This window comes from Cotesia typhae, unplaced genomic scaffold (genome assembly GCF_013202065.1).
Source record: "Cotesia typhae breed Kobodo isofemale line unplaced genomic scaffold, CoteBio_Ctyphae contig_65, whole genome shotgun sequence".
Taxonomy (NCBI): domain Eukaryota; kingdom Metazoa; phylum Arthropoda; class Insecta; order Hymenoptera; family Braconidae; genus Cotesia; species Cotesia typhae.
Genome location: NW_027423762.1, coordinates 2,510,853 through 2,537,860, shown reverse-complemented (window position 1 = coordinate 2,537,860; position 27,008 = coordinate 2,510,853). Strand labels below are relative to the sequence as shown.

The 27,008-nt window shown below is 28.2% G+C and overlaps 1 protein-coding gene across 2 annotated transcripts in view; it reads left to right on the top strand.

Annotated features, from left to right (window-relative positions):
• LOC141532589 (neurotrimin) overlaps positions 1-27,008 on the top strand; it is a 358,743-nt gene that overhangs the window by 156,274 nt on the left and 175,461 nt on the right. The gene's annotated exons all lie outside the window — the stretch shown is intronic.

The window sequence follows — 27,008 nt, the reverse complement described above, 5'->3', positions numbered from 1 at the left end:
TAAATAACGACTCTTTCATCTTTAAAAATTACAGTTTCAAACAGTAAAAATTGCCATTTCAATGTGTAGTCTATACTATCATACCGAGTAAATTGTGACTATGACTATAGTAAATAACAACAGTGGTTTTATAAATTTTACAGTTTCAAACAGTAAAAATCGCCATTTTAATATGTATTTTATAATATCACGCCAAGTAATTTTTAAAAATAATAATAGTACATACCAACTCTGACTATTTAAATTTTATAGTTTTAAATATCATTTTCGGATATAATTTATTAAATTTGCTATCGGGATTAACAAAAAAATTAACAATAAAAAAAAACTATAAATAAAAAAATTTTTTTTTATTTTGTCTTTTTTTTGTTTTTGTTTAATTAATATTTTTTTTTTTACATTTTTTATTTTCGGAGTTTTTTAGAGGAGCTGGAGGAGGGGATAAGATTTCAATCACATTTGCATTCATTCATTGTGAAGAAGTCTTACGCTTGCCTTAAAAATAAATTCAGAAAAATATTGCCCTAACCGAGTTTCGAATAGTAACCTTAACGCACGCGATACTATCACCTAACTGCAACGCTATAAGAACGTTGGAGGGTCATTGTTGTCAGGAGTTTTATTAACCACGTATTTCTGGCTATCTTGGCAGTGTTGAAATCGGTGCTGTCCAACACGTGTTAAAAAAGTCATGCGCATTGGCAAAAAAAATACAGTCGAGTCGCATTATGAGCCCTCCTTGTGTCTCTCTCTTATTAACGCGAGTCTGGTTCAAAAACAAAGAAAACAAGCCGGACTCATAACGCGATTCAACTGTAGTACATGCTAATGCTCTGCAAGAGCACTAACGTTACAAATAAGGAGAAGGGGAAGGTCCTACACTCTGGGAGAATTTAACGTTTGAAACAGTAAAAATTCTACTTTTAAAATGTATATTTTACCCGTCGAAGCACATCAATAATTACAGTTCCATCTTTAGCGTTGCGTTTAAAATTTACCATTTTACTTTGTAAATATTGACGTTGCTTATATAAAAATTTACTAACTGTAGTTTATATTTTTAAATATCATACAATCATTTTTACATACGAAATTATAAATATCAAAGTCAAAGTTCTCAATTATTATACTTTAACATTTTCGACTTTCACATAGCGATTATTACTGTTTGAAATAGTATTTTTTAGCGTGTAAACAATAAATTATAGCATTTAAATAATAAATATTACATAGTGACTAGTAAAATCACGATTTTACTGTTTGAAATGGTAATTTTTATCAGTTGATCATTACTTATTACAACTCGACTATCATTTATTACAGTTTACTTTTTTCCGTGCAGCTATATTACTTAACTGCACTTAATACAAGCGAGTACTTACTATACTGCTAATGTACATATTTATTGTTACAGCTATTATCTATATTCTATTATCGGGATTCAAACGTGTACTCTACAGTTTTCAAACCACTGAATCGTGTGTGCTCACAAACAATGATACGTCAGCGTAATATAGACGAATAGGGAGAGGTCAATTGAAGTACTGATATAATATTTCAATAGATAGACTGTACTAGAGATAAAATACTGAGAAAGCTTAACGTTTTTTTTTTTTTTTTATTTAAATTTATTTAATTAAAAATCAAAGTATTAAATATCAAGAAGAAAATTTTGAAATCTAGGTTAAATTTTTCTTTACCATTAGGGTATTGCTCATTGCACAGTCGTACTGCGCAGCTTACTTGAGAGATAGATAGCTGAACATCTCGGACGCTTTTGCGTAAAGTAGAAGAAACTTGGAAACGTGAAATTAATAAAACAAAAATGATGGAGATTGAAATTATAAATTGCTAAAGATTTGGAAAGCTATTGCTATTGCTACCGAAAGTTTCCGTAGAAATCGTTGTCCGTGGTTTAAGTTTAATCTAAGGTAAGTTATAGCGCCTGCGAAATACCGCGAAAGTACAGTGTCCTATTTATGAGTTTAGTAAAACTTTCGGTTATGGCTAACTAAGTCCATTCATGTGAGATAACTTTATCAAGTTTAATTACAATAAATTCATCAGAGTTATTATAGTTTTAATTATTATAAATGGATATTATTATAATTCTGATTTTCTCAAATTTTCAACTTTGTTACGTATTTAAATATTGCATATATTTCTACATTTATGTCTTCATTTAATGAATAAAATAATAAAAAATTGTATACGAATAAACGAAAAATTGGGAATAGTGGTGGGCCTTGAGAAATATGAAATCTGAAGTGAAAAGAAATTTGAACAAGTTTGAAATACAAACAAAGGGATTAACAAAAAAATGTATTTAATAAAGTCGTTATGAGAATATATTGAAAAGCACCCCACACTTTCTATACCAAAATAATTTTTTTTGTACATAACTATTTCTATTTAAAGCTTACTGAAAATTTTTCTTTATTTTTCACTTTGGGTTTCTATTAAAGCGTGTTATTTTGTTTTTTAAACTATGATTCATTTTCTATTATTGATTCGACTTTTGGATGCAAAAAATCATGTTCAATCAGTCCGTTACACAGAAAGATAGATAAAACGAAAGACAGATTTATTGACAGATAGATATAGGCGAAGTTAATGAAAGCGTATTAATTTAAAAGCAGACTTTTTGATCTATAGAAATTGAAAAATTTCAAAAGAATATAATAGCTCTTTCAGATTCATCGATGGTAATTTTTTTTATTTTATTAATTCTTTTGTTTGTGATTGTTACAATAAAGTATTAGGATTGTTCATTAATTATTTGTTACGTCGTTCACGCAACTAAAATTTAATTATTTTTATCCTAGCCGTTAGGCTAATAGATAAGGATTTAAAGCTTTATGGGAAGGGGTTGAAGTTATAATATAAGAAAATGAATTCAATTTAATAAATATATTATAAAATTATCATACAAAGATTTGAATTATTAAAACAAACATAAAAATCTCAATTAAGAACTTACTTAAATGTCATTGTTACCGTTTCTTTACATAATTGAAATTTACTTTACTAACAATTTTTTTGTTTTGAATCTGACGCGTGGTTTCATTAAAACTTATAAAAACTTTTTCGATGTTAACACTAGGACGTCAAGACAACGAAAGATATTTTTGTTGAAAAATCGTAAAGGTGTCGAATTTTAGGGCGTTACTTATTTTTACTAGATGGGAGAAATAATGTCCAATTATTTTTCTATTTCCTTGAGCCCTTGCCCTCTCTCTTAGATTTTTCTATAATGTTGCATGAGTCCCCTCTACTTGGGTCAGAGTACAATATCGCTTCTCCTTTACTCTTATGCTCTATTATACATCTATGTGTTTGTGTATACGTAAGCGCATTTATGCATAGACAAAGACATACATGTGTGCTATTTTACATTAAATTATTTACTGTGACCAAACTTTTATATTAAATTAGTTAGATAAAAATTAATTTGTGCATAGATTACAAATTATCATTAGTTTTTTAGATCTAAATTTTTCTTTTTTATTTAAGTCGTTATTTTATTCGAAAATAAAAGAAACATTTATTTATTTTTTTTTTTGTTTAAACTTAAATTATAGTTATTAAATTTTGTTCCTTAAATTATCAACATATATATATATATATTTTTTTTTCTGTTGACACTAGAATTATCATAACATTCCTTTTTATTTTTTTCTTTTATCATTATTTACTTTTATTTTATTTAAACTATTGTTTATATATACATTTATTTTGTTATCGAAAACTTCTATTTCGGATCTCGGCAAAGTTTAAAATTCTATTAGGGTATTTGTTCAGGCTCAAATCCCTTAGTATGGTCAGGCCCAACTAAAACTAAATTTTTCAAATAAGTTTCTTTTGAAAATGCTATTGATAAATTTGAAGATAACAAAATTTTAAAAATAAAATAAATGTATGTAATTAGTTGTAAGAACATAAAATTATTTATGAATAATTAAATTCTATTTGTTATAAAATAAAAATGTCGGATGTTGAGTCCGACATAACATATTACTTTTGTATACCTTCGTGATTTTTTTTTTTTTTTTTTTTTTTTTTAAGTGAAAAAAAATCCAAAATATGAATTGAATATATTTTTATCAATGATACACACAACTAACGAGAATTGAGTTAAATATTACTCGATACAATATCAATCAAACAATGCGCAATTTGAATAGAAAATAAATTTAACGAGGATGGATTTCTAAAATTTATTTTTTTTATGTGAGGTAGTTATTGATATTATATTAAGCTCGTAAAATCTTCAAAAAATAAATTATTAACATTTTGAGAAATACTAATTATCTATCATTATTATTTGAAAACGTTTGTTCTAAATTCAACGTTTTATTTAAATGTAAATTCAAGTCAACTTTTTTAAATTAAAAAAAAATAATTCTATTTACTTTTATAACACGGTTGCTTAATATGAATATTCAATTACAAATCCCTCAGTTAATAAATAACGCTACACATGAAATGATTTTTTTATGAACTCCGAGTGAAATAAAAGTCTGATGCTCACCACGCATGAGATAACTCAACTTATCAATTGAAATTAAAAATTCAAATGTTAAAAAATAAATTACTAAAATCTTGTAATTTAAATCAGCATAAATAATTGCACCTGAAAACTATTTTTTGTGATAAGAAAAAGTGTTTAATTCTTGGTAGAAAATTTTCCATAATTACGATTTAATTATACAGTAATAATTCAACCTCGTCTAATGACGAAAATTAAACGATCTTTTATTTTCTGTCAGATATTTCACGTTGAGTTTACTCTACTATTATATAAAAAGAAAAAATTAAGAAAAGAAAGTTAATTAACTAATTTTAACTTTGTTTCAGAAGTTTCAATATTTTTTCCTTAAGATTTTTTTCCATTGTTGTTATTATCATTATTTTTAATATTATATTTATTATTAGTATTGTTATTATTATTAACTGACGCAATTTTATGACAGCTTATTGGCACTAATTTGTAGGAGGTCCTTAAACTTTAACGCTCGAAAATTGATACCCGATTTTATGCGAAGCTGTTAGATTCTCATAAGCGAAAATAAAATTGATTATAACAGCTTCACGATTGAATGCGTCGTATCGTTGATAATGTCGCCACTTATTTTGTGCTTCGTACCTTCAGTTTCGTTCAGTACGGGAAATATCCTTCAACATCTTATATATACATACATACAAAATATAAGTAATGAAAATATTTTCCAGGTCAAAGGTTAAATAAAATTAATAGGAAACTTCTTTGATCCAAGAAATAATCATTTAAATTATATTAATTATTTTTAATTTAAATTTATATATAACAATAATAATGGATTTTTGGAAAAAATTCTTTGCATCACACCTTAGAAAAAAGTTCATGACAGAAAAAACATAAGGGGCGTAGGGTAAAACGGGGTACTTAAGATAATCTTAAGTTATTGGAGACTAAAATAAGGTGAATCTAATTTTTTTAAGCTGTTTTTGAAGTAAATAACAACAATTTTTAGTTACTGCTAATTTTTTTAATTTTTGGAGGCAAAGTGGAGTACTCCTTAAAAAAGCGGAAAAATAAATTTAAATATCGTTAGAAACATTGCATTTGATTTTCAACGAGTCTACAAAAGAACCTAGGCAGATGATCAAATCACCCGAAGATGAAACATTGTTAGTTGAAGCAATGTACTTCTAATCAAAATTGAGGTAGTAAAAAAAAATTTTAGACTTTGTAGTAATTTTTGAAGGGTTGTGCTTGAGTAATAATTAATATCAAGATAAAAAAAAAAGAGTTTTTTTGACAAGATTCTAGTTTTTGGATCTCCCGGTAAAATTTTTTTTAGACTTATAGTTCTCACGCAATTCTAAGCAATATCACGAAAAAAAGATTATTAATTTTTTTGCACTCTCCTTTTTGGCTTAGGGGATTCAGGAAAATTTTTACGTCAATTTTACGTCTAATTGTCTGACTCGATGAAAAAAAAAGGTGTTGTATTCTTTTAGTAATATATTAATAGCCACTAGTCGCACGAAAGTTAGAGGGTAGTTTTAAACTGTATGAGCTTTTTTGAAAAACAAATTTTTTTACCAAATCTTGGAGGTACCCTATTGTGCCTCCCCTTCTCCTATTATAGTTTTAAAATTTATATTTTTGTTATTATTATTATTTTTATTATGATTATAATTATTATGATACTGCTTGACTGAAGATGATTTTAATCGATAAAACAAATTAAATGAGAATCTATTTATATCGAAGTAGTATCGTATTTCACTTTACCCACAAAGATATTAAAATACATATAAGGTTATTAAACGGTAAACTAAATTAGTTAGTTCAAAGGAAAACCCGGTGAGTGAAATTCTCACGTATTTCTCCGTCATTTAATCTCACGATGTGCATCTAAATTATCTTGGCAAACTCGCCGAAAATCGATTGTATACAAATTGAGACCAGGATTATCATAGAGTGTATCTTAATTGTAAACTCGATTTAACCATCTTTTCTAATGCTACCATCTGCATTCTCATATAATGTAAACCTACTGATCTCCATAAATATATCTATGTATCTATATATCAACGTATAAATAAAATAGATGAGCATGAAAGCTAAAGAGTAGAGTGAACTACTGCCAACTATCGACCAATTAAAGGGTGGAACCTTAATTGGTAAGAAAACATGAGAGTTTTGATACATTTTAAAAAACAAGTTTTCACATTTTTGATAGTTTGATACTTCTTAATTTTCGTATGAATCAATAAATTCTATTAGCGCTACGTATTTCCATGTAAAAAGTCAACATTTTAATTAAAAAATTTTTACCTTCAATATAATCTTTTAAATTATAAAAGATACACGGAAAAAAGTAAACTGTAAAATTTACTCGCATTCCGGTTCATTTTTATAGTTTCAAACAGTAAAGTGAATAAGTGAGGTGGCAAAAGTATAAATATTACAGAACTTAATGTAGAAAGTGTAAAAGCTACAATTTATAATTTAATATCGAAAATAAGTGAGTAGTAGCACACGGCCATGTGCATGAAGAAAATAAAACAGCAATGATTACTGTTTCGTACAAACAATACAAAAATATTAATTGACAGTAAAGAGTACTGTATGAGACACGACTGTTTAGTGCCAACGTACAACTCAATAATATGCAGAAAGTAGCCAGTAGTTTTTATATAGCTACTTTGGCAACGGTTACAATGGCAGCAGTTAAATATTAATGAATAAAATATTGATTATTCAAATTGTAAATAAAAAAAAACAACAGTATTATTTTCAGAATTCAATTCCGCATCAAATGAGCGATTGTTCATATTTTTATCACAATTTCTGAGAATCTTCCTAGCAAATTTTCATAGGATTCTCACAAAAATTTCCGTTACTATGTAACATATTAATGGTTAATATTTTTTTTTTTTTTTTTTTTTAATTGGTTATTATTTAGAGTCGATTTTAACTGCTGTGGTCATATCGCCGACTTTAACTGTTGGGAGTGGTACGTTGGGGTCTTTTTAGGCTGTGAAAATCTTAAATCTAAGCGGCGAGGGTCGAATATCAACCCAGATGGTTTCTAAGACCAGCTTGGGATTCGAACCCACGCGTGGCCGGTGAGCCAGTCCCGAGGGATCTATAGGCCTTGCGCCTTAGACCACTCGGCTAACATCACCGGTTAATGGTTAATATTCTACATAGGAATACGATCTATTCTTTTTTCTCCGTGTATACTGAGTCCAAAAAATTTTTCACCGTGTATTTTTTTACAAAAATAATTGGCCCGTGAAATAAAATACGAACTTCATTGTGGAAATAATGTTTTGCTCCGTCTAATATTGTCGGCAAAATATTCGATACTGTTTATTGTTTAATAAATATTTATAAAGAATTTTTATGGATCATGAATAAGAATAAAAAAGAATTTATCTTAATTAATTCAGAACGAGTATCATTTTAAAACCTGTTATTCTATTGATTTATTATTTTTTTAACTCCATTGAAATAGCTGATTTAATTTGCGAAGTGTTAGGATACATGTGATTTGAATAGAGAGTTATCAATTGAATTATGACTTTTAATAAAAAAAAAAGTTTCAACGTGATATTTAATTACCATCACAATTTGATAAATTAAAGTGGAGTTAATTAGTGAATTTATTTTATGTGTATGGTTGCTCTAATTCTGTGAAAAGTTACATTATGAATATGAATGACATGCATAAAATTTTATTATTTTAAAAGTTGAAATAATTTTCTGAATGGGAATAAAATTATGATAAATCCCAGTATAATCTCTCTCTTGCTTCTTCTTCCTTAGTCTACGATGATCTTCTTGTTTTACAGAGCTCGATTAGGAATCCGTATGAGTCGACAGTCGACAGGTGCTTCAAATGACGTCACGTAAACCACGCTAAGCATCAGCATCTCTGACTCCCATCTTCTCCTAGCATTTACTCAGTGTAGCGCATGCAAAGCACTGTAGGATTTATCCTTGCGATTAGTAGGGAATGTTCAAGTGAATTTTATCTTATTTAAATAATAACCCTCGCCCGTCTTTGATACCTTCTTACATTATTTTTAATTTAATATCTTTCGAGATTTCTGAATTTGATTTACTATCTCGAAGTTTGGGAAGTTCAAGGGCGTGTCAAATCACATTAATTAATCATGGGATGTCATTAATATTATTTATTATTTAGAATAAAATTGAAAAAAATTAAACATTCAAGAAAAATATTTTTGACTTGAGAAAATTTTTTCGAAAAAAAAAAAAAAAACTGGTTATATTGATTCAAAAATTTAACCTCGTACATAAAGTCGATTGGTCCTATTTAGTCAACAATCGAAATTTCAGCCAAGTGAAAATTTAATTATTGAAACTATAATTCTAACTGATGTAAAAAAGGTTGTTCGAATTCAATAATTATCTTACAATAAATTAAATAATGTAACTTTTTTTAATTAATTTTTTTTTTATATCTTTTTTGACATTATAATTTAATTTTTAATTCAAAAATTTGAATCCTAATAATCGTATTAAAATAAATATATGAAAAAGAAAAAAATTTTTTTTAATTCTAAATATTTATCTCTTGAATTGCTTTAAAAACTCGGCATGATGAATAAATTTTTACTTGCAAGTATATAAATCCATTAAGTGACATAAATTAAAGTCTTGAGCTAAATGATTACATAAAATTTAGCTACAAAAGCCCAATTAATTATAAAAAAAAAAAAAATACTTGATTTAATTTAAGAAAAGTATTAATGATCAAGAATATATTATCATCAATTTATACATTCAAATTCTTTATCCAAAATACAATTCTTGAAACCTTTGTTTTTTTATTGAGAATTTCATTTTGTTAATTCAAGAACAAGTTTTTTCATTGAAAATACCATACAAACCTCAAAAACAAGAAATTTTTTATTTGAATCCATCATAAAATATATTCAAAACTTCTTTTTGATGATATAAAAATTTACAAAAATTCGAGTATTTTTTGTATTCTTCAAACAAGTCGTAAATAATTTGAATCAATATTCCCTTTTATTTTCGAGAAATAAATTTTTGGGTAAAATGTGTTATCTCGAAAATAATAAAGTATATTTTTGATTTTGTTAATTTATCAAATGGGAAGTTTTTTTCTCTTAATCTTCTTCTTTGCATTTTCTTGATCCATTTAATTAATTTTCTAAATTTATTCAAACTAAATATCTCAAAGCAAAATTGAAAAAAATTTTTCAAAATATTTTTCTTGAATCAACTATTTTTTTTTTCAGTGCATGTTCCTTCAATCACCACTCTCATACTATATCAACTTTATGTAGTAGCAGTAGTAGGGGTCGCCAATAACCAGACTCGTTCAGTAGTTCCGCCCGAGTTTCGGACGACACCGGGGTAAAATTAAATAGCAAACTACACAGAACAAATTCAGTGTATATATAAAATAAACAATATACTTTACATACATCGTTCTAAACTCCCAGTACTCAATACATAATACCATAGTGACCCCGTAGAGACCCGCGACCCTCACGTGTAAAGGCCATAACTAAGCTTGCGGATAGTCCCTGGGAAAGTAGTGGATGTCCCGAGGTTCATGCATGAACTATTACCATCCACGAATACCCACATGTAGATCACTTCATTAATACATATACATTTATCCACTCTCCCTCCCTCAGACACCTCAAAATGCTCCCATCGGAAACCACATCGCCATTACAAACCTGTACTGAATGAACACGCGGTACGTTCGCGCTCCCAGAAAATTTTACTGACGACAAAATTCCCACCGGGTGATTAATTATTTATCGACATTAACCATAATCGATTATTATAATTATAATGAACCAGTAAACCGAGTGAAATTTTTTTTCTACTTTATTAACTTAATTTGCTATCTAATTACACAGCTAATTTTTTTTTAATACGCTGAGAATTTATCTTGACAATATGAATTTTCTTCAGATAGTTATAACTAGCATGATGCATTTAAATGCTTACAAATGGAGAGAATTAATTAGTAATAATAATCATCTAATTAATGTCGAGTTTTTTCAATTTATATAAATTGGAATGAATATTACATAATAAAAAAATTTTAGTAGACAGTAAAAAATTTTGCGTCAAAGCGTTAAAAGATTTTGTATTAAAAATTTTTGTGTACAATATTTAATACTTTTTTGTGTTAATTTAACACAATAAATGTTAAATTTACACATAAAAGTGTTAAATATTTAACACAAAATCTTTTGACGCAAAATTTTTTACTGTGTATCATTGTTTAAGATGTAAAAATTTTGATTTCGAGTGTTTAATATTTTAGCATCTTGATTTAACACAATCGTTTGTGTTGTTCGATCTATCCGTTTATTAACATACAAAAATGTTATTCGATACTTTTCAACATCACATCAACACAAAACGGTATTATTTTTAACACAAAGCCGTCTTATTTTATCGTTACATATAGATTGTGTTGAATTTGACGAAACATTTTGTACTATGTATTTTAGGGTGTGTCAAAATGTAACTTCCGTGATGGACCTCTTAAAATTGGAATTTTAAGTTGCTCTTTTGACAGGAGTTGAGTTAGTCATTTCCTGACATATTTTGAGCATAAAAGGATTTATTTGATTTTCAGAGAATTTTTTACAAGAGCTTTGTTTGGATACTTCCGGTCAAATTTTGAAATTTCAGCGGAAATGCCCAAACAAAGCTCCTGTTAAAAAATTCTCTGAAAATCAAATAAATCCTTTTACGCTCAAAATATGTCAGGAAATGATTAACCCAACTCCTGTCAAAAGCGGAACTCAAAATTCCAATTTTAAGAGGTCCATCACGGAAGTTACATTTTGATACACCCTAATGTATTTAGATTATTAAATAAATAATCTTTATAAAAATATCTATACACCAAACATTTGAAAAAAATTAAAAAATCAAAGTTATTATAATTATAACATCATAAAATAAATATTTTCAAACTTAGGTTAAATAATTCTCAATTTGTACCAACATAGATTACTCCATGATATTAATGAAATCCAGTATCGTGATACTGCCATGATTAAATTAGATGTTGATATAAAAACATTCCGTGTGTTTTTGGTGCTGAACAGCGTGTTTAATAGTGAGAAGGAAAATAGTGATGAGCTGGAAATATTAATTCTCCACTCTAATCAGATTTAGATTTCATTAAAATCCGGAGTAGAGGAGTGCCATGAATAGAAGGAATCAAGAGAAGTACTAAATGAGTGCACAATTATGCGTACGTGATTCACAGGTATCTATCTAGACTCGCGTGAGGTTCACTAAGTAGGAAATACGTGTTGGTTGTATATGATTTTAATCTACTTTAATCGACGCTTCTCTTATCATGCCGACGATTATACTTTTATAATATCGATTGTAAGATTTGTTTTCCGTGTTTTGCAATCGTTAAATTAATTTTTAGTTTATAATTTTCAATAATTTTCATGCTGTTTAATGATTGAAGCTTTAAGTATGCCAGAGAACATTTTGCTGTATTTTAGAATAAAAAATAGAGGTGAAAAGTTTAGAAAACGAATTGTTTAAAATGTTTGTTTCAACAAATAATTAATTCGAGAAACAGCAATTTCATTCCTTAACAATTCCATGACTTTTCCGGAGTAATGAATCTCCTCTTTGACATTTGAACTTTTCTAGGCTTCATGACTGTTAGACAGCCGTGTTATATACATCAGAAAATTACCAACATGTTGTACATTGTTAATACACTATTAGTTACACAGCAGTACCAGATGGAGTCTCACCACACAATAATTATAAGCGTGTATGACGTACAACAAACCATTAACAACCATATTCAGTTTAAATGGCCGTGAGTTATTATTTACTATCTATTACAATTTTTACCAAATTTTAACTCAATGTGTGATAACCTCAAAAAGTATAAATAAAATAATTGATCGTTTTTTAATTCATTTTTCTTTACAAACTGGACCCAGGATGACATTTCATGGAAGCGTAATATTAAATATTGAATTAAATTTTGAAGTATTCGTTTTCATCGTTACTTTTGTATTTTTAAATTTAATTTGGTGGTTGTTCAATATCAATCGAATTAACTTCGACATGAACTGCAGTATATAATTTCAAATTGTATTGAAAAATAATGAAAGAGTTGATGTTTTTCAACAATTTTATTAAATATTTGAACAGCTGTCAAAAAGCCAATTTTATTTGTCGGATTATATAGGTTATATATGAGAATAAAAAATAAATTTTAAACATCATTTTCTATTTTTGAGGGATTCTACATGCATTATCATGTCATATTAGGTAAAAGTTAGCTTAGTAATTGATTCACTGAAAAATTTAATTACTGATAAGCTCTTCAAAAAAGCAAAATGGTTTTATCATAAAAATTATCGATTTGAAATTAACTGTCTTGCAGAGGGACGATTCGTAATCCTGCGCTCTCTGTCGTAGATTTTGAACACTAACTTTGTTTGAAGTCTTACATATGGACATATATGACTATGTAAGGTCCGATATAATCATTTCAAGTCAAAAAAGGCCATATTAAGCCACATAAAGTCAGATATATCCTAATATGACCTGATATGGTTATGTCAAGCCTGATATGGCCAATGTTTATATCCATCCTTATTAGGACATGTATAAAATTATATATGGACACATCAGGCCATATATAAACATATCAAGCCATATATAGACGTATCAGGCTATATCATAAAATATTTTAATGAATATTGAATGTATGATACATTGAACTAGCGATTCTTTACAATTTATTCTCAATATAAGTAGCTTGTGGCTACGAACTGACATAGTTCATGCACGAGCACCGTTCGGTTAACCTCGGTACTTAACCACGAGGTCACACGATTTGATCGTCAGATCGGCTCGTGGCCAACGACCAAATTAGAAAGCTCTCGGTAATTGCAGAGCCGTTTGCACGCTAACAGTAAATGCCCGAATGGGTCATATTGATGCCAACGAGATCCTCACTGTCCTTTATTTTTTATCATATACGTCACTTTCTATTTATACTATACTGATTTATTTAAAAAAAATTAATCTTTAATTTTTTAACAGTACAAGATAGCTATAAATAAATTGATCTGTTTAAAAAATACATCAGCAGATATTCATGATATAAAAATGAACTTTTTTTACGGAGGTGAATGGATAACAATAGCGTCAATTGATTATTTTTCAAGTAATTAAATATTTTCTACATGAGGGTTAAATCACAAGTCATGAATAAATGAATGAAAGAGAAATGTTGAGCTTTTAAAAATAGAAAATAAAAATAAAAATAGTTAGTATTCATTAAACATGACGTTGATTAATTGGTCGAAAGTAGTAAACCAAACAAAAATATTAGCACAAAGGGTTATGGTTATTGAACAAAAGGGGAAACAGGAGTGATAAAATATAATTGATAAATAGAGAAGAGAGATAAATTGATGACGTACAAAAATTAAGTTAAATACTCCGATCATCGAATCACGTCAGTTTGACGTTTCATGTGCGATCATACCCTGTTTTCTCTCAGTGATCGACGTGACAAGAGAATAGCTCGTTTCCTCTCTGTTTGGGGCTGCTATCAATATTACACTGCGAATACTATAAAATAAAAGAATGAAAAATAAATTTTAACGACAAAAAAAATAAACGAATTATATGGGACGTGCAAATAAAATATATACATGCAATGTATATTCAATCGGTGGATTAAAAAATATTGGAAAATCGTAAAATCCGATGAGAATCAATTCCATCATCATTTTTTCATATTGCCACTAGAATGTCCAGTATACAATATACAATATATGTGTAAATATAATAATAAAAACTTCTCTTTATAGATATATGCGTTATAAATCCTCTTGCTCATAGTTGATGCAATAAAATTTATGAGTATACTGTTTATATTTATTTTTTCAATTTTTATTATTCAAAAGTTTTTAAATATTATTTCTGCAGGAGTAATTGTTCCGTGTTTATGTTTTCAGTTACAATAATTCATTTTTATAAAATCAAATTTTCACTTGAAAAGGTCCTGAAGAATCAAAATTGAATATAATACTAGCTGTCTATTTATTGATGAACATTTTACGTTACAATTAAATAGATATGAACTTTACTATCTTTTCAGTTCTTTGATAACTTTCAGTATTTTCTATAACCGTGAAATAATTTTGCATTTAACTTAATGGCGTACATATGGCCAGATCAGTAAATTTTACGAGTCCCTTTATGGCCAGTTATGATTATACATGCCCATTTATAACTTTTTGACAAAATGTAGTATTAATAACATTCGACAGAGGGCGCATAATCATTGAATTTTCTCGTTATAACAAAGTTAAGTATGATGTCTTAAATCATAAAATAAAAATAATCTTTTTCAAATTTTGCCAACGAGCTTATGAGACATTGGTTTTTAAATTAATTAACTACTAAACTGATTTTTAGTTAATAAAATATGTTAAATTCAAGTACACATTCCTTTGAAAAACAATTTAAGAATGAGAAATATTTATTTATTCTCATATATAAGTATATTGCCCTATATGATCTCATAAAACCATGTCTACATCAGAAAATTTTTTCACTTGTATGTCACTCTCTTTTATTAAGTTAATATAATAATTATAATTAATATTTAACTCTTCTTCATCAGTGGCTTTAAAAGTTAAGTTTTTGAATGTGTTTCATCCCAAAATTCTCGCTTCATTGTCAATAATCATCAGTAATAAAAAGAAAAAATTTGGTCGTGGCAATTAACGGTTTCGATCTGTTAATTTTATTTTAATCCGCACAGTGTCATTGATAAAAACATTTTATATACAAAGTGAGAATATAAAGATAAAAAATTTTGAAAGATCTATTGCACGCCTCATAAGCGAAGCGAATGAGGTTGTGCTTTACACTCGTTATACAAAAATCAAGCGATTTCTTGAACAAAAATTGTCTCTAATTATTTTCTATCGCACTTGTACAACAATATTTTCTCGTAAATGTAATAGAAAAAAACTAGTTTCAATATTTATGATATTTTTAAAAGACATTTTGCTTTTTCAATAAATAAAAAAAATTATTCTATGTAAGGAAACTGGTGTGGTCACAACAACTGCGAAAAACTTAACTGATCAAGTCCATTTATTTTTTATACGTTTCAGTATGATTTAAAACGTTCTTGTCGAAGACCACGGTCTAATTCAATGTCGTTTATTTATAATTAGCAATAAACTAAAAATCCACTAATCATTTATATATCTATATCTATGTAAATAAGGTTCGTTTACAATACATACGCAGTACCTTTTGTTTTTTGGGTGGGCAATAGAGCGAAAGATTTAAAAGTATTTATATTTCATTTTAATCAATTTTATTATGGAAAATGAGATTATGAGGCGTGTATTTTTAAATTTTCCAAACATTTTTGTCTTTACCTTTAGTTAAAAAATAAATTGTTTTTATATTCGAATACAATTTGAGTTATAAAGAACAAATATGTTTTATTTTATACTTACTTTAATTTCAACAATAATCAAAGTCATTTCCACAAATTTTGTCTTACCGCAAATTTATAATATAAATAATAGTATTTTACTTCAATTAACTAAATTCAAACTAAAATTCCATTAAACCTTCCAATTAAATTTCTAGGCAACTACTACATCAGTAATATTAGTTTAAACAACTGATACTCAAGTTATTCAAAGCCGCGCTCTTTAAATTGAAACGGTAATTAATTATTAACTATCAAAGTCTACGGAGACGAGCATAAATAACCGAGTTTAATGTTCCATCAACAATTTAAAATGATTCTTTCAATACATGATATGTATTTATTAGCAGATTCAAATCTAAAGTCGCCTCTCGACTGTAAGTGCATGCATACACATAGACATATAGAGTATTAGTATGCAAAACGTAATGCCAGTTATCGACGCGAAAGCGACAAAAATGTTGACGGAAAAAAACCGACTGGAGGATTGAGTTTATGCTGTCTGTTTTGATGCATGAAAATTTTCAACTCTCTCGCAGTACAGCTGCCGTATCTATAAAACACACACTCGCGTTTACACACATGTACATGTATCCATATACATGAAGTGCATGTATCTAAAGTGAGTCAATCGATCATCAATTCGTGTTTCGCATAATTCAAAGATTATTGAAACATCTCACCGCGATGTTAATTGCCACTCAAACGAATACGAAAGAACCATCAAAGCTCCAATAACTGCCGTATTTTAAAATACCTCTTTGTATTATAAATTATAACACAGCACATCGTTGATGAAACGTTTTATATATGATGGTAAAACTCTAACGTTCTCTGCTCTTTGACATAATTTATACCCCTTGTTCCGACGCTATTACCGGAAAAAGTAATTAATATCAACTAGCAACACACGGGTTTTTCGATACTCATAGCATCGCTCATGGTAATTATTTATGTAATCAATGATTGTGTTGTTTCATCGGCGTTCTGAAATTCGTGGGGATACGATCAAATTAATTAACTAATTTTGACGTCGTTTTCTTTGTTTTTAAAATTAAGTCTCGTTCATTATTCCAATTTTATTTATTAGTGTTATTCATTTATACTATACGGTGAGTCATTTTTTATTGTTAAATTCAGATTTTTGTAGGTGTATTTTAATGAAAAAATTTTGCACTGCATATTTTATTTTGAGTTAACCAAGAGTATTTTTTATTTTCAACTAATTGATACATGTATCAATTAAATAATTCTCAACATAATCTAATACAATATGAGTTTCTAGTAAACATATAACGCTATTTTGGTTAGATTAGGTAGAAAAAATAAAATACTTCTTTGATATTCTTTTATTAACGATTTATAGCTCGAAAAATTTATTTATTTGAATCAACTTGAAATATTCCGTAGTTTTGTTTCAAATGGAATATTCAATGGTTAAGTCTTGAAATTCATTCAAGAACGAAAAAATATTTTTTTAAACCACTTTATCTTCAAAATTAATTTAATAATTAAAATTCTGAGAAAATTTTTTACATAAACATATCAGACTATGTATGAAAATAGTAAATTGCTCGTTGATAATTTTTTTTTCTACACGAAAAAAAGAAAAATAGAAAAATTACAGTATATAATGTAACGTGGCGCTTCGTGATGGAAACTGGAAAAATTACAGTTTCAGATTGTAAGTACTACAGATTTTATAAGAATTAAATTATAGAATGTAATATTTACATTGAAAGCTCTAAAAATTAATATTCAAAGTTTAAATCAAAAAATAGAAAAATATTACTCCGAATTGTAATTTTTCTATTTTTGAATACCACGGGACACTTATTACTATTTATAATATAATTATTCGAGTTTTCTTTTTTCTTTGTATAAACGTGTGGATCATTTAATATGTTTTATTGAACAAACATTGATTTGGTAGATTATGATAAAAATCTATGTGAGAAAAGCTCCCCGAAAGAGTGGAAAAAATGATTTGTATTTTATAACTTATAACATTAAAATTAACTCTCCTGTATGGAGACGATTTAGTGATCATGTGCCATCTGTCAGAAATTTTCAGAACTAACTTTGCTTGAAAAAAATATATTTGTATATATGTGACTACGTCTGGCTTGATATGGATATATCAAGTTATATCAGGACATATGAAACCATATGTGGCTAATTTTTATATGAAACCATGTATGGACTTATCAAAAATTATGTATGGGCATAGCAAGATATAAATTTTTATATTAAGCCATATTATAGTCTTTATCAAAGACATATTATTTATTAGGTCATATCATGGCAATAATTTTTCAAACTGAATAAAAAATCTTACAATTTTTCCATGAAATCAGTGATAATTGATTGCTCAATTGAAACAAGAAAAAAAAAGTTTTGTCTAAAATGTTAAAAGAGGGATCATGTGATAGAATTAATTAATTTAAAACGAAAATCAATTTGTTCTAATCGCGATAGTGAATCAAAGTAACGTGAGTAATCTATTTGAAGTTAGAAGTTTAGTTTATAGTTCAATCACTTTGTGAACGAGAGACTTGAGACGTGAACAATGATGAGTATCTCCCGTAGAAACAAGTTGCTCTTCTTATTGAGAAGACATGCGTCAATTTGATTGCTTCCCATACATAACATCAAGTCTGCTTCGTATTCTTACTACTAACTGCTCGCCTCCTTCCCTCCTTCCTACTCAATTCTTAGCAAGTTACACCGAACAGTTAAGCCCCAATATCAAAAGTTTTAGTTCCGTTAAAACTTTACAATAGTTATCTTGTCATAGATGTAATGGCGGAATATTTATTCAGGGAGTATGCGCAAACGTTTACAAAGCAAACAGGACATTTATTAAGTCGAGAGTCGTTAACTGATTTTACTGATTCACGAGCAGTGTTTCGCGCATATTTTTAACTAGAAGGAATAAATTGTTAAATACAAAGACGAAGATAAATAAACAAATAAGAGTTGTTTGAACATTAGGTATTGGACAAACAACTTGACTGAATCGCGGCGAAGAAACTTCGAAAGTCAAACTAGAGAAGGAAGCCAGATAGTCAAAGTAATGCAACTAGATTTATAGTGAGAGCTTTACAAGTAAAATCGTGCTTTGTGAAAGCCCTGGGTATGGTTTCTCAAGATGTTGTTATCCCCATCATTATCTTAGACTCATCTGTTCATTCCTTTTCAACATAGCGACCCTCCGACAGAACAATTAAATCACTGAAATCTTGTTGGAGAGTAAATTTCAAGACGGTATCGAAACATGCAATCCCAGTTCGCAATAATTTTAATTAACATGAAAAACTAATGACAAATAATTTGTTTCGTGAATTATTTGTGTCTCAGATATTTGCTAATGAAGACGAGAATTCACGAATTGTAAAAAAACATTACAATTAATTAATTTTTAATATAAAAAAAATTTTCACATAAACAGAGATTATCTGAATTTAACTTGGAATATTTTTTCATCAGAATTTCAATAAGTTTTCTTGAGTGATTGTAGACATAAGTGGATGAAAATATCGTGTAAAAACATTAAAATTTTTATAAAATTGGAATAACAGTATTTTTATTCGGACAAACTGATATGTAATCAATAGAAAAATTATTATTCAACTATCATCTCGGACTCAAATTTTAGTAATACATGTTTAGTAAAATCACACGCGAGATTTTCTTCAATATTTTTTAAAAATAAACTTTATTGATCGCAATGATTTCAAATTTTGATCATATCTGCGTTTAACATATTAGAATCTAATTCTAAGAGGATGAAGCATTTTTTCAATTTCTTTGATTTTTTGAGTCGAGTGGTTCAATTGACCCCTTTCTCCCCTACATATATATTCTTTGGTTCTAAAGATGTTGAATAATATTATTGACGTGTAGTAATCGTATTAATGTTATTGGTCAATAATTCTCGATACGATGAGTGTAAACTAATCCAGCTATATCACTTAATTACACTTAATGCAAGCGAGTACTTACTACACTGCCAGTGTACATATTTACTGTTACATATTATCGGAAATTAAATGCGTATTCTGTAGTTTTAGCTTGTAAAAAAAAAAACACAAATTTTGAAAAAAACCTATCACTAAAAAAATTACTGTTGTTCATCAATATCTTTTGTTCTAATCAATTTGCTGTCAATCAAAAGAAAATCTGTCTCGATGAATAGCTACAGTTAGCAGATTGTTAATTATAAATTATAATTAATAATTACAAAGCATTTAATGTTTGATAGACAGCGGAGAAAGGCATCACATGAAGTGAATTTGGGTTCAGAGAATGCCATCAATCACAGGAAGGCTTGCCCCCGCTTTCAGTAGTACAGTGTAATAGTTACATCCACAATGGGTAACAACATGGCTGCGCGAGAATGCGAAACATCTGATGCAGCTGTAGCACGTGTCGTTGATCGCACTAGACCGGCACCTCTGTATTCCACCAGGTTTATATTCGATTTTATAGTCATACGTATTCGACGAGTCCAATTGTATATTTCATGTGAAATTTGCATTTTCATCGGGTTTAAACTAATATCTCTATTTCTATCTCAATCCTTGGTCCGCGTCTACTTATTCACTTACTCTGCTTACTTTTTCATCAAAACAATTTGCATTTGCATAGTTAAAATGATAATTTATACCGCGCATTTTTCCCCGTTTTTTTTTTTTTTTTTTTTTGTCAAATTCAAAAAGTTTTTCTACCATATAAAGGAAAATTTTTAATTGTCGAAGGCATAATGAAATGAAAAAGTAAATAACTAATTTGATTGATAGAATGAATAACATATGGTATGTATACGGCTAAAGAGGAAGAGGATGTGGAGGTAAATTGAAAGAATCACTGGTTGAAATTAAATGAAATTCACTTGTGAATGGGTGAATGCATCAGTACTCCTATCTTCAATATACTTTATGGCGCAATCAAAAGCTACCTTCATAAAGACTCTTATCATTCATTGATCAAATGTTACTGTGACTGTCTCGTCTTCATGTTGTACTAAGGTTTTATTGAGCGACACAAAAGGTTCTTCAGATACACTTCAATATTGTTATTCTTTGATTTTTTATTTTCAACATAAATTGAAAATAAATAACACTGTATTGATAAAAAAATTACTTTTTTGTATTTTCACTATTAAAAAAATAGTGTAATTCAAAATTATTAATTATTTGACAGAAAAAAAGGTCAAATTTTACTCTTAGTAAATTTTTTCTGAAAATTTATCAAAAATAAATTAATATGATTAAAAACATTGTTCTCTATCCAATTATTTAAAACTTTTGAACCAAAACGTTAAATATCAATACAATAATTTACTTGGAGTAAAAATGAAATATTCATCTTTATCTTGAAAATATTCTTGAGTCAACAATATCCTTTCATATGTGTAATGATTAATGATTAATACAACAAAACTAAAGACTTTATAAATATGAACGTTGGTATTTATTTATAGGAATTAAAATGAATCTAAAAACCCAAGGCACGAGTCGCATGTTACCTGACTTTTTTTGCACTTCCTTCCTACTCTTTTTCAGCGCTATACTGTGCTAAGCCCCAGACTAACCTATAGAGTACAAAGCAAAGTATTGCTGACATACAAAACATTCACGTATTGCGTGTGCTGTATACTGAATTGTTAGCTACTCTACCCGGTCTACATTGTATAGATATACAAATGTGCATTGTTATATACCGTTGAAACGAATCGCTGCACTTGTGCGAAAAACATATACTATTGGACACGAAAGTTCACTCACGCGATCGCAAAAGAGATGTATAGACTTCGATTGAACAAAATAAACAAATAAATGGAGAGTATGGAGAGATTAAAAATATATTTGCCGGACTTTTTTAAATGGACTTTTATTGCTATATAGCAAAGGCTGGTATAGTAACCTTTGATAAATTATTGAAAACGATCATGGTAATAAAAGTTAATAATTGTTTGTGCAAAGCTATTTTTTTTTTTATAATTTTATCCTAAATTTTTTTTTCTAAAATATTGATTACGCTAATATATTTCTTATAATACGCTTTATAAATATTTTTACGCTAAATTGTAAACAAATATATCAACCAATTGATCTGAAGTTTAAGTTTGTTAATTTTAATTGTATTTTTCCGGAAATTTGACTTTTGGAAACATTGAACTAAATTTGCATAAAGATTTATTTGATTTTCAATATTTTTGATTAATTCTAAATTTAAAAATAATCAATATTTAATTTATTATTATACAATAACAATAATGAAGACATAACTCTGCTGTGTTTTCTTTTTTAAATATTAATCTATTGATTAATAATACAATTATTTTTATAAAGAAACTTTAACAGTCCAGAAAAGTATAATCAATTAAAAATCCTCCACTCCGTCAATTTCTTACAGTGCAATATATAATTTAGGTGAGATTAGCTTGTAAAATGGAATGAATGTCATTTTTTTTCATTTTAGGAGATCAGTAAGATAGATGAGAAATAGAAAGATCGGATTAAAATTCGATATGGTATTATGGATGAGATATAGAATGCTGTGCTTTCATAACCCGGTTTTTCTTCTCATTTTCACTTATCAATTCTTTACTGAAACTATACTTTTACGGGAACTGAGAGACTAGCATTTACGTAAAACGAAGATGGATCTTATCCATATATTGGTAAAAGACAAAAAAAACTAGTAGATTTGTTGGAACTTGTTTTCTTGAGAACATATATTCGTATGACATATACTTTACAAGTTGTGACGAATCATTGCTGAGGAATGATAGCGAAGTAAAAATCCGCACGACATAATATTTTTTCGTCGTCTATCTTTAAGGTAGTAGTGTAGATACCGCAAGAGTCAAATGTCAAACACAAAGTATCTTTTGATTTATGCAGTAGATTTACATATGCAACTTCGCGTTGGAAAAATATAGACAATGATAGCTTTCGATAATTTTTCATAAATTATCACTATCACAAACTCTGAGTGGTGCTTTTGATTATTGAAAACATTCAATATGTTATTTTTTTACATTATCTCAATTTTTATCAAAATTTCAATACTAGAAAAATAATAAATACGCAATATTTGGCATTTTTAAAATATCAAAGTATGAACATGTAACTCATTATTATAGTGAGCTTCATTGGCTGACACTTAGTTCTAGGCGTAAATTTTTCTTATCGTGTCTTATTTATAAAGCATTGTATCTTAATCAAAAGCCTCTAATTAGGTGAGACTTAGAAATTCTTGAGCTTCGCCTACGCCGAGGAGATATTCGTCAAGACTATCTTGAGTTACCGGTTAATCATTCAGCGAAGTATGAAAAATCATTCTTGATAACTGCGGTTAAAGTCTGGAATCAATTACCAGCTGATTGTACGACGTTACCAATGTTTATGGAGTTTCGAAATTCTTGTTATGAATATTTTTTACAATCTGATAGATCATAGTATGTATTCATTGTTTTGGAATTTAGTGATGACTGAGTGATTGAGTGATTGAGTATTTAACACACTACATTGTTTATACTACTTAACACACTACTTTGTATATTATATTAAAATTTTTTGTATCAATTTTGGATGACCTCAAGGAGTTTCGACTTCATGGCCAATTAAATAAATAAATAAATAATAATAATAATAATATGATCGTGAAAGGTCAAAAATCAGTCTATAGTATAGAAGAACTTTTAATTAATGCCTAATGAGATAAATGAATAATAATTTTGACTGATTTATTTATACAATGATAAATAACAACAACGAAGAGTGAAAAATAGCCGGTAATCAACAATTAATATTAGTGTTTGTCTGCTTAATGAAGGTGAATATGATATTAATAAATGCAATTGAATAAAACAAGAGATAATTCGATGAGTATTCTAGTCAGCCTTTTCGTTTAAACACACATAAACATACGTGTTTATACCGTATATTGTATATAATATGTGATTTGCTGACATGACGTGCCAGTGAGTTATTATACATCAGTCATTTATTCAGTTAAATACACACATACTTTGTAATAGCCACTAATATTCAATCATAAATATATTGTGCTGTTCATCTATGCGTCAGTATATGATGCATGTGTATGTGTGTAGACGTATATATTTAATACCGCAGACTAATTAATCGATACGCATAGTGAGTATATTATCATACACCACAATTACTATACAGCTACCTGACGATCACGCACTTCAAATCCGATTAATTTATCTCACTAATCACATCGGCGTTCCACTTTAGTGTCTTTCAAATAAATAGATTGTCGGATTAAGGAAAAATTCACAAATTATATACAAATCGAATAGTAGGTCGGAAAATTCGGGGTTAAATTTGAATTTCAATGCTCATGATTCGGTTGTTCAATCGTTTACTAACGAGCTTTCATGACATCAAGTTCATTTGATATTGACAGAGTGTACATAAAAAAAAAGACGTGAGCGCAATTTTTTAGTGATTTTTTTTCACAAAATTGCACATCTTATAAGCAAATTTTGAGTATGATAATTTTTCTCAATTTAATGCGTAGTTGTGTCATTTTCCTGACACCACAACTCTTACTTATGATTCATGGTCTTCATTGATATGCACTTACTATCTAATACTTTATTTTACTTGTAACTTTTTATGTTTTAATATGTCCATGTATACCTTAACATAAAAATTAGTCATATCAGGGCAAATGTAATTCGATATGACTTAATATGCTCATATACGGTTTGATATGGTTACATATCATTTTTCTACAAGAATTAGGATTGAAATTTCCAACAGAGAGCGTATGATCGCTGAACCTTCCTTACTAAAAAGTCTAATTTTAAATGTAAAGTTATATAAAATAAAAATCATTTCTTGAATTCTCTTAGGAATCTTATCTATCATTGGTCTCATTTTAATCAACTACTAAACCAATTTTTGTTTGATAAAACATATTAAGTGACGTATAAATTTCTAGAATGAACAAAAAAAATTCCACACAATTAATGTTTGATAAATTTTGTTCAAAAATGAAATCATAAAAATACTATGTAGTTAAATTGAAAATTTGAAGGTCAAATTGTGCAATAACTATTTTTGAATAAATATTTTTATCCGTTGAACTTCGTTTAACTAATGGTAAAAATAAACAGATTTTACCGTCAGCAGTGAAATCTTTTAGAGATGACCAGATCAAGACATTTATGGCCATAATAGAATTTTTTTCATAATTTTAATGCATTAAAATGAAAAAAAAAAAAAAAAAAAAAAAAAAGAAAAAAAGTAACTTCATTTCATCAAAAAATCAGCTGTACTTCTATATTTAAAGTACCCAGGAACTAGAGCATTATTAATTACTGGGCTATTCATCTATAATTGATCATTTTAATACATCCGGCAAATGAAATTTCATTAACATATCCGTAAATGACGGTAGAATTTGATAGGGTATTAAATATTCAATATTAATGAAATATTAAAATGCATTCATAATGAAAAAACTATAAAAGATTGAATTGCTTCTTTTATTCTGTAATAAGGTTATGAAATAAAAAATGCTTTCAATGTAGATTGTAATGATTTAATGATAACGATTGATGCTGAAAGTATAAAAGCTGGTTAAATTTGAATAAAACCAATACGAGCAGAAATTTAATATGAAATTGAGCGATAAAGATAATACAAAAGGGATGAAAGGAGTAGATGTTCTTTTTGGACGTATGGTTCAAAAAATTACCGAATAAATTGAGTGTATATAGCGCAAGTATGGGATGGTTGTTTATTCTCGAAATTAAATTGAATTGCCCCATAACTTGCCGGTCTATTAGCCCTGGGGACCGAGGCTAGTTTGCTCATAAATCTCTTGAGTATCGGATAGGGAGTTAAGGGGGAGGGATCGGGAATGGGGATTGGGAGGATGGCGCCGCGGCGAGCCAGCATCAACTCGCGGTGAATGTGGATACAGAGGACGAGGTGAATATGGAGAAAGAGCAAAGAGAAGAGGAAGAGGGTGAGGGTTCGAGTTCGTGGTTGTGGAAGAATATCGGGAGAGGGAGGAGGAGGTCGAGTATGAGCGGGAGAAATAGGAAATGGATCAGAGGAGAATAGGGTGCTTTCGATTTCCCGACAATGCGTCCGGAAGCTTTCAGGAAATACATGGGCGTGGTGCTGAGATAAATGTACTCTTAAATTTGCATACTTACTTTTCTTGTCGGCTGCTGGCCATGACCTGCGACAATGACTGCCTGTCGTCGACGATGCCAAGCTATTTATTTATTTCTTTTTTTTTTATATAAACTACATAATACTCTACCCTTTTTTGTTGTAACTTACAGTCTGGATTATCTTTTTTATCGAGGTTTTTAATTCCTAATTGGAAATTTTATTAGAAATCGATTTCTCTTTAATTATTAATTTTTTTCATTCAAAAAAATTTTTTATAATACTCGAAGAATTTAAAAATATTAATAAAATAATTTATTTGATAACGATTAATTAATTTATTAAGTACACCAAAATATTTTTAAATGATTAATAAAATTTTTTTTGGAAAAAAAGTATATTTATTAACATCTATTAAGTGCTAATAATTATCTACTAAATCACCTAATATAAAAAAATCATTTATGAATTGTTAATCAAGGTTTATTAAATATCAAAAAATCCTTTTATTAATGTACGATAATTATAAAAAAATAACATTTTTTTTTTAATTGTTCATGATTTTTTGAAAAATTCTCATGTAGTTTAAAGTTCAAAAATTATTAGCTAGAATCTTGTCGATAAAAAAAAATTTTTAAACATTTTCTGAAACCACAGAACATCTAAATATTATTCCAACTAAATTCAAAAATTTCAAATATTGCATCATTGTTGAAAAAAAAAATTCAGGAAAACGGTTAACCCTGCAGGCAATCCCTGGAACGTACCGCTATATGTACGAGTTCATAACATTCCA